Source organism: Oncorhynchus gorbuscha, unplaced genomic scaffold, assembly GCF_021184085.1.
Source record: "Oncorhynchus gorbuscha isolate QuinsamMale2020 ecotype Even-year unplaced genomic scaffold, OgorEven_v1.0 Un_scaffold_267:::fragment_2:::debris, whole genome shotgun sequence".
Taxonomy (NCBI): domain Eukaryota; kingdom Metazoa; phylum Chordata; class Actinopteri; order Salmoniformes; family Salmonidae; genus Oncorhynchus; species Oncorhynchus gorbuscha.
This window is the reverse complement of record NW_025745128.1, coordinates 53,514-63,317: the sequence shown is the minus strand read 5'-3', so window position 1 is coordinate 63,317 and position 9,804 is coordinate 53,514. Positions and strand designations below refer to the sequence as shown.

At 43.0% G+C, this 9,804-nt stretch overlaps 1 pseudogene; it reads right to left on the bottom strand.

Annotated features, from left to right (window-relative positions):
- Positions 1-252: 252 nt before the first annotated feature.
- LOC124017525 lies at positions 253-9,486 on the bottom strand (annotated as a pseudogene).
- Between the last annotated feature and the right edge of the window lie 318 nt (positions 9,487-9,804).

Sequence of the window (9,804 nt, the reverse complement as noted above, 5' to 3'; positions counted from 1 at the left end):
CACATCATTCAACAGAAATACTCATCATAAATGTAGTTGATAATATAAGTTATACACATGGAATTATAGATATACCTCTCCTTAATGAAACCACTGTGTCCGATTTCAAAAAAACTTTACGGAATAAGCAAACCATGCAATAATCTGAGACGGCGCTCAGAATAAATAGTCACAATAGCCGCCATGTTGGCGTCAACATAAACAGGAAATGACATGATAAATATTCCCTTACCTTTGATGATCTTCATCAGAAAGCACTCCAGGAATCGATAATGCCCGTTATTTACGTCCAAATACCTCCATTTGGTATACATATCCAAACGCTCATTCTGGTCAGAGTTACGACCAGACAAAAGGATCAGGATTTTGCCTGGCATATTAGTTCTGTTATACTCACAGACATCATTCAAACAGTTTTAGAAACTTTTGTGTTTTCTATCCAATACTAATAATAATATGCATATATTAGCAACTGAGACTGAGGACCAGGCCGTTTACTTTGGGCAACTTATTCATCCAAGCTACTCAATACTGCCCTCCAGTCATAAGAAGTTTTAATGAACTCAAACATCTCCATATGTAGAATGTATGCACACATGACTGTAAGTCGCTTTGGATAAAAGCGTCTGCTAAATGGCATATATTATTATATTATTATCTCTTCTTTACTTGTCACATTATAAGACGAGTTACATTATGACTTCCATTTCAACATTAAACTTGAATAAAAACCAAAGCACTCAGAATTGTACCATCCCCTATATATCCTCTCAACGCACACACAAACTTGAATCTGACTTCATGTCTGCCCTTAAGACTTGATTCTCTCAGTAGGTATCTTACTGTACTGTGTGCCTCATAGGAGTGATTCAGAAGTAAATACGTTTCCCTTTCCTTGAACATCACTGACATGTGCCCTTTTTTGGGAGATGTGTCGTATCAACCCAAAAGGACTACATAGCTCTTATACCAGATGATAATTCTCTCCTTTCTTAAATAAATAACACAAAATGAGTGCTGAACCAGCCATCCTCACTCTGCATGCAGCAACAACATGCCAGTGTCAATGTCACTTATAGTATTGTGGGTAATGTAGTTTTGGCACTGCTAGACAGTGGCTGTCGCTCTGTTACCCCTTGCAGTACTGTTGCTAAGCAGGGTGTGTTTCTTTGTTGACTCCTGGTTGTCCTGGCTAAGTTCAAGCAGATTGACCGGATCAGAGGGTCATTTGCAGGTTGTAATGATGACGGGTGAGGGTGTAACTGCGCCCTGTTGAGGATGGTCTGTCAGGGGCAGTCCAGGGAGACTGAGGTGTAACGGTGGAACCTCGGGCACCGGACCATAGAGGTGGACACTGCCGCTACTTGGTAAGCACTGTCCTCACAGATAACCCCATCTGATTGGACAGAGGGAAGGAAGGTTACTAGGGGCTATGATTAGGAAGCTTACCAAGGTCGTATTCATTAGTTCACACCGTAGTAGAACATTTTGCAGCAGAAACACTCCTTATTTCAAAAGATCAGGTAGCACCTCTCTGTTTCGGTCCATTTTCTTCTGTTTAGTGTCTCTAGTGGTGAATATGACCCGGGTTACCATATGACCTCTAAAATACTTGGGTCTTTTGAACTCATGTTTTGTTATGGAGACAGCTGCCACAGTACTGTCAATTTGTTAGTGTTAGCGGCTTGTCTGGGACACCCTACAGGTTGATGAGAAAGTTGACCTTGCTGATAAGGGCATGTCTCTGGGCAGGGCGCTGTTCAGGGTGGTCCATGATGACACCATCAGCTCCGTTAGCTGGGCGTAATAGGAAGTAGGCTCGTCCTGGAGAGACTGGAAGACGAGAGAGAGAGAGAGAGAGAGTAGATAGGTACAGTTAGTGGCAGGACTGTCACTTCCATACAACTACAGCTCAGCCGTTTGTGGTATAGTGATTATGAGGACATCAGAGTGCATTCTGCCCCCTTTCCTGAATGAGTTCGAACAGTAGGCCAGGCTCAATCTCTATGGTCAGCTCATACTCGGCTGCGCTGCGTCCTGGAATAGAGGACAGGAAGGATTCCCTGATAGCACATGCTTCCGCCACACAGGACTGCTTTTAATCCAGCCACTCCTGAACAGGGTCTCCCCCTCTGGAGATACAGAGATTTACTTTGAGTCACTAAGACACACTCACACGTACACACAGGGCCGTACCGTCATGTCCTGGGGTGTGTAGGTTGACCTCAACCAGGTGAGACACGATGGGAGCGATGGAACGTGTCACTGCGTCCAGAATCGCCACTAAAACCATCTGACAGGACCTCCGACCCAACGAGTCCTCGGGTTCACAGTACAGCCTGGGAGGGGGAAGAGTAGTTGTATCAGACTATTCATTAATGACAGTGTATTAGTAGTAGTGTTCTATTAACAGTGTAAACGAGTCGGGCCGGTCCTTGCCGTTCTGCCACCCTAGGTGAGACCAAACAAAATGCCTCCCCCGCCAAACTAGAATAGTCCCAGTAAGCAAAATGACATTGAAAAGCTGTTTAAAAATACATTTTCCAGATGTTGAAATCAGGCAAATTTTTGGTTTGAATGAAAGATGAAAAGACATAATTTATAGATGTCTATGTTTGGGCAAAATCAAGGCTGGTCCAGACCTGACAAAATCTGAAACCAAATAGACCATTGGTTCAGATTTGGATGTGGAAATCAACGCTGGTCCAGACAGCACCAAAAAAATATGTCCAAAAGGCAACTGCCCGTGCCCACTGAGGTGTAGCCTATAGTGTTGCCTGAAATGGAATTTTACGAATGCCCATCCATGTGGTTGGCCCACCATTTGTTAAACAGGCCGTTGCATTGGCATTAGTCCTGATTCCCATTGACTAATCAATTTGGCTATTTAAGCTCTGAATATCAGCTACCCAACTTTATCAGGAGTTATAGTGAGTCTAGTCTGTTTACACAGCAGGAAATGCAGAAGTATTTTTCACTATGATCAGCTTGTCAAAAATTGACGGATACAAACTTGAAACCACTGATTATGACAATGGGGACAACAGTTGTGATTGGTCCATTCCATATTCTCCCTTTAACTTTGACCTGTCCTGTTTTTAGGATGTTTGTTAACATGACAGCGCATTTTTTATTTGATTGGGCGCCATTTAGGTTAGGCTATTTGATTGGAGAAACCTGCATGATTTAAAAAGTGTCTCTCATTACAATATCATCCATTTTATCTCCAGCCTGTAGGCTACAGAAAAGGAAACACACTCTTTCTGCTAGATGATTCATGTGAGATGATTTCTTTGACGGAACGTTGGTGGAGCGCCGGAGCGATGCGTCTCTCCAACAGCACCCTGGGACAAAGTGAGCACTGCTTATCACGGGGCGGCATCAACTCTCACCTAAAAAACCCTCATGCCACTGGTTGAGAGAAATTGTCATTGTTTTGGGACAGCATTATGTGAGGTTTTTTAGTGTTGTTGGAGGTGCGTCTTGGTCAGTTTAGCTCATTTAATTCCGCCCTCGTCAATCTGCCGCCATGGGCTGCCGCCTATTGCAGGGAGAGACAAACTTCCACACAGACAGACATATTTTAAGATGAATTGACAGACACACACAGAAGACACCATGAGATACTGACCTTATCGATGTTGTCTCTGGTTGAGTTGAGCACGGTCGAGCCGGTCTGGACCTCAGAGAAGGCGTTGGACTTTGCCAGCCACCAGAGCAAAACATCCACCTCATAGGCAGGAGACACACTGAGGTCCTGAGAGAGAGGGAACGAGACAGAGATTGGGGCCTTACCACCCCATGAGTGTGCATCTGTTTCTCCAGTAAGTGGATCTCATCTGCTAAATTGCAATTATTTTGCCGCTATTGGCTTATTTATTGCCTTACCTCCCTAACCTTACAACATTTGCACACACTGTATATAGACTTTTATTTGTGTTATTGACTGTACGTTTGTTTATCCCATGTGTAACTCTGTTGTTGTTTGTGTCGCACTGCTTTGCTTTATCTTGGCCAGGTCGCAGTTGTAAATGAGAACTTGTTCTCAACTGGCCTACCTGGTTAAATAAAGGTGAAAAGAAAATAATAATAATATCCACTGCCTCTCACCTTCCCAACGTGGATGGCTGAATCTGGGTCTACTAAGTTGCCTAAAACCTTCTCTCCTTTCTCACTGACCACAAAGTCATGTACCACTAGAGCCCTGAGAGAGAGAAATTACTAATATATACACATTTTTGTAATGGAAAGAGCACCTCCTCATGTTTTGTACAATCATCCTCACCATCAACAATAAATACTTATGTACGGTGTCACAGTTTGTGTTCCACAGGGAGACTAAGCTAGTTGTTGACGTAAGAGGACTAAGCTGCTACATACTATGTAGAGATAGAGTTTAAGTAATTGCTATTCACAATGATCAATGTGGCAAATAGAGAGAGCATTACCAGGCAGTTTGTAAGTCTTCAGTAACTGCGTAGTGCAGTAAGGAGACTTAGCATTACTGGCTGTGTGAGTATAGGTAGGCACTTACCAAATTGGGATTTAGCTAGCCCTAGCTAAGATGACGCAACCTTCAGAAACAACCTTGAATTCTAAGAAATTAAAGTAATCGCTAGTGTAAGAATACTTGGCAGCAGTAGTAAGTAGCTTTTCCAGGGTAGCTAACACCTTCAAAAACAGCAGCCCAGGAGGTTCCACTGTCAAACCAGATGTCCCAACACATTTTCTCCACGCTCACAGTCTGTTACCTACTCCTGCTGTACTCTGATAAACACACAACATGTTAACCTTCACACACGGCGCTAAAATCATCTCCGAATGATACAACCGTATCACTGACTTGTGAGTGAATGCAGCAGTTACAGTGCCTTCAAAGTATTCACAACCCTTTGACTTTTTCCACATTTGTTGTGTTATACAGCCTGAACTTAAAATGGCTTAAATTAAGATTGTGTCACTGATCTACATACAATACCCTATACCATCCAAGTGGAATTATGTTTTTACAAATGTTTACAAATGAATTAAAAATGAAATGTTGAAATGCCTTGAGTCAATAAGTATTTAACCCTTGTGTTATGGCCTAAATAGGTTTGGGAGTAAAAATGTGCTTAACAGGTCACATAAGTTGCATGGACTCACTGTGTGCAATAATAGTGTTTAACATGATTAAATCTACTACCCCACACATACAGATAATTGTAAGGTCCCTAAGTCGAGCAGTGCATTTCAAACACAGATTCAACGTCAAAGACCAGGGAAGTGTTCCTATGTTTTGCAAAGGGTAGATGGGTATAAAAAAAGCAGACAATGAATACCCTTATAGCATGGTGCAGTTATTCATTTGACACTTTGGAAGGTGTATCAATAGACCCAGTCACTACAAAGACACAGGTGCCCTTCTTAAATCAGTTGCCAGAGAGCAATGAAACAGCTCAGGGATTAAACTGAGGCCAGTGGCGATTTAAAAGGTCATGAACAGTCAAAATCCAGTTTTTCATGAAATTGGGTGATATTTGGATGAAACCATATCAAAATATTAAAAATGACTTGCTTCTACAATGATAAAGTTACTGGTTCACCCTCTCATTTCAAACATATTTGGATTTGGATTTAGGAGGCAGGATTTTTAAGGGGACAGGGTGACATCACCCTAACTCTCATTTTAATACACCAATGGTAACATGATATTCTCTTACCTAATCTCAATAAGTACCCCCTTGTAACCAACAGTGGAAAAGGTGTGTTTGGATGGGCATGGTTTTTATAGCTAGATATCTACTCTACTGGTGCCAAAATGTTACTTTAGGATGTTAGCAAATATAATTACGTTTACACTATTCATCTATGGCAAATATACTTTTGTCTGTGTCTGGTGTTAGCTAGTTATTGGCTAGCTAGGTCTTCAGTCGGCATGGAACAAAAGGGGGGAGGGTCATTCAAAACTCTGACGCAGTTGTCATGTCAACACACCCGTCAGTGCTATCAAGAGACATGCCAAATGGGAGATGTATATTTTTAAAAATGCAATCAATATTGTTTGATTTGCTTTGTGCAACAAAAAAAGCTATCAATTTTGTTTGAGTTGCTTTATGCAACAACAAAAAAAGCCATCAATTTGGTTTGAGTTGCTTTGTTCATCACCAAATATGCTTGAGATGATATTACTGCAACACTACTCACTGCATCCACGTTTCTTAACATAGTCGTTTCAAAGATCTGTCAGTCAAGGCGAGCTCATGAATATAAGCTCCCCTCCCACTCAGCCTGTCTTTTCAAACTTCCTGGTAGTTAGCCATGAGATAAAAAGAGTACTTTTTCAAAAATGTTGAGCATTTACATCCCCCCCAAAATATTATGGGTGATATTTTAATCATTTAAAAAGGCTATTTTACATGGGAATCAGAATGACTGTTTGGGACCTTTAAAGACAGTTACAGAGTTTAATGGATGTGATAGGAGGTAACGGAGGATGGCTCAACAACATTGTAGTTACTCCACAATGCTAAAATAAATGACAGAGTGAAAAGAAGGAACATATTCCCAAACATACATCCTGTTTGCAATAAGGCACAAAAGTAATACTGTAAATAATATGGCAAAGAAAATCACTTTTTATCCTTAACAGAATGCATTATGTTTGGGGCAAATTCAACACAACACATCACTGAGTATTTTCATATTTTCAAGAATGGTGGTGGGTATGCTTGTAATCAGCAAGGACTAGGCAGTTTTTTAGGACAAAGTCAACAGAATAGAGCTAAATACAGGCAAAATCCTGGAAGGTATTCTTGTTCAATCTGCTTTCCAACAGACACTAGGAGACAAATGAACCTTTCAGCAGGAAAAAAAATCTAAAATACAAGGCCAAATATACACTGGAGTTACTTACCAAGACAACATTGAATGTTCCTGAGTGGCCTAGTTACAGTTTTGACTGAAATCGGCTTGAAAATCTATTGCAAGACTTGAAAATGTCTGTCTAGCAATGATCAACAACTTGACAGAGCTTGACACATTTTTTCAAGAGTAATGGGCAAATATTGTACAATCCAGGTCTGCAAAGCTCTTAGACTTAACCAGAAAGACTCTCAGCTGTAATCACTGCCAAAGGTGATTCTAACATGTATTGACTCACTGGGTTGAACACTTATATAATCAAGATATATTAGTGGTTTTTTTTCAATTCATACATTTTTCTTTTAAAAAAACTTTTGGATTGATCGTTGACAGAAAAATTACAATTCAATCAATTTTAATCCCACTTTTTAACACAACAAAATGTGGAAAAGGTCAAGGGGTGTGAATACCTTCCGAAGGCACTGTATATATACTGTTCCCTGCTCTGCACTGCACTGCAGTGATTCACCTTCTTGAGCTCCTCAGGGGGCAGTAGGGATTCCAGGGGCAGCTCCCACCAGCAGTCACTTCCCTTCTCTGAGAACAACTGGGCCACATGGGGAGAGTGCAGGGGTCAGAGTGGGGTTGTGGTTTGTGTGTGTGCGTGTATGTAATTACTTGTTCATGAGAGGCTCTCCTGTTTCTATGTGGTAGAAAACAGGTATGGGCATACCCCAGCTTCTCTAGTGAGAGATACACCAGGACGGTCTCCTGTCCAGCTGGGCAAATAGACGGCCCCTCGCTGACTCTGGCATTACACGCATCTTTGCCAGCCCGTCCTACACACACAGTCAGAAAGAGTTTCTTAATTCTAGAGAAAGACACATTATCAATTTCTAAGAGTCCAACTAACTGTGTGGGACTTGTTCTAAGTTACGTGAGTTAGAGTCATCGCCTGTTTGAAGTAATATTTCTTAAATATATCCCAGTGAGAAGTGAGAATCATTCACTGTTTATAAGAGTTATTCCCAGTGTGCGACTCCTACCTTGGCATTGTCTTCGAGGCTGGCGGTGTTGATGAGCCACTATTTGCTGGGTCTGATGACTACAGGCTGTTTACTCCCCCGGGCATCCGGATAGCTGTGGAAACACTCCTCCTCCTTCACTAGAGCACCGACCGCCTTCAGCATGGAAATCACTTACACACACACACACACACACACACACAGAGAAAACAAACAAAAGCGTGTACAGAGTAGCAGAAGCTGAACTTTAACTCTTTGTCGCTCACACACATAGTTCCTACCCGTGTCGTTTCCCTCCCCCATCACAGACAGATTCTGTAGCTCAGGCCCAGCTAGCTCATTGAACCTACCTTCCTCATCCGCCATACACTCCTGGAACAGGAGAAACACACAAAGCCGTACATATATCATTGGAAGTTCGTAAAGAATTACAACCTACTGTATTAGCCTGGACGCCAGACTGTTTCAGGAGGAGACTCATCAGAAACTAACTGGCATCCAAGCTGGTGAACTCACTCAGCTCTGTCAATCTAGCTGCTATATCAGTCAACTAAAAGAACGCACCATTGTTAGTTCAAATTGTGAGACTACACTGTAGTTCTCCATCCCATGGGCAGGAGCTGTGTGGACCAATCCTGTTCCTTTTCCCATGGTCAAAAGATTAGCTGGAAGCAATGGAACCTCCTTCCCGGAAATGGTGGGATGCTGGCAGACTCTGCCCTCAAGTTCTGCACCTAGAGGTGGGGATGGGAAGAAAAAGTTTTACAATGACAGGTGAGTATTTGTATAGTTTACCTGTGAAGGTGCCAACACTCTCCAGCTCTGTGCCCAGCAGTTGCCAGGCTCAAAACGCACTCTGTGGCCAAGTCAGTTAAGAACAAATTCTTATTTACATTGAAGGCCTACCCCGACCAAACTCTAACCTGGACAACACCAAGCCAAATGTGCGCTGGGACATCCTATGGGACTTCCAATCACAGCTGGTTGTGATGCAGCCTGGAATTGAACCAGGGTCTGTGGTGACAACTGAGATGCAGTGCCTTAGACCGCTGCGCCACTTGGGAGCCCCAACATTTACAACAGATAGGAGATATACCGTATCATGTTAGTGATTCTAGTGAACGTGCAGTCTGGAGGTAGTCTGTTGACAATGGCAGATAGCCTGTTTGGCTGGGGTGGTCCATGGTTGGGTGGTCCACACCAACACAGAAATGTTGCCCAACTCCCCCTCAGCTTCTGCCATCTTAGGGGGCAGGTTGACCAGGGCGAAGGTGGTGTAGATTGCCTTGCTCACATGCTGGGGGTTATACTCTAGTTCTGCCTCCGAAAGAGCCGTCCTGGAGAGATAGAAGGTAGAGGAAGAAATGGAGGTGGAGAATGGAGGGAGGGGTGAGAGGGGGGCTAAGAATGATGAGGGACAGAGAAAGCCACCAAAGGTGTGTAGCAAAGACTTGTGCTGTGCTGCCTACAGTGCTGCCTACGGGGAGGAAGGAGACCAGAACACTGGTGTATAGTCCCGGTCGATCAGCCCCTGGAAATGACAACACAAGAACAAACAGTCCGATCCTGAGATGAACGGCGGCTGCAGACTGAACGGTGCATTCGGTGGAGCTGACATTTTGACATCAGCTGGAGTTGAAAGAGAGTAATATAATAATAATAATATATGCCATTTAGCAGACGCTTTTATCCAAAGCGACTTACAGTCATGTGTGCATACATTCTACGTATGGGTGGTCCCGGGGATCAAACCCACTACCCTGGCGTTACAAGCGCCATGCTCTACCAACTGAGCTACAGAAGGACCAGGGCGCCTCTCCGAGCACTCGGTCACCATCTCACTACGGTCAGGCTCACTGATAAGATGCGGCACCGCAGCATGGAGAGGCAAGCAATTTGTAATATTCAGATCTAGCTACCAAAATTTAAAAAAGAG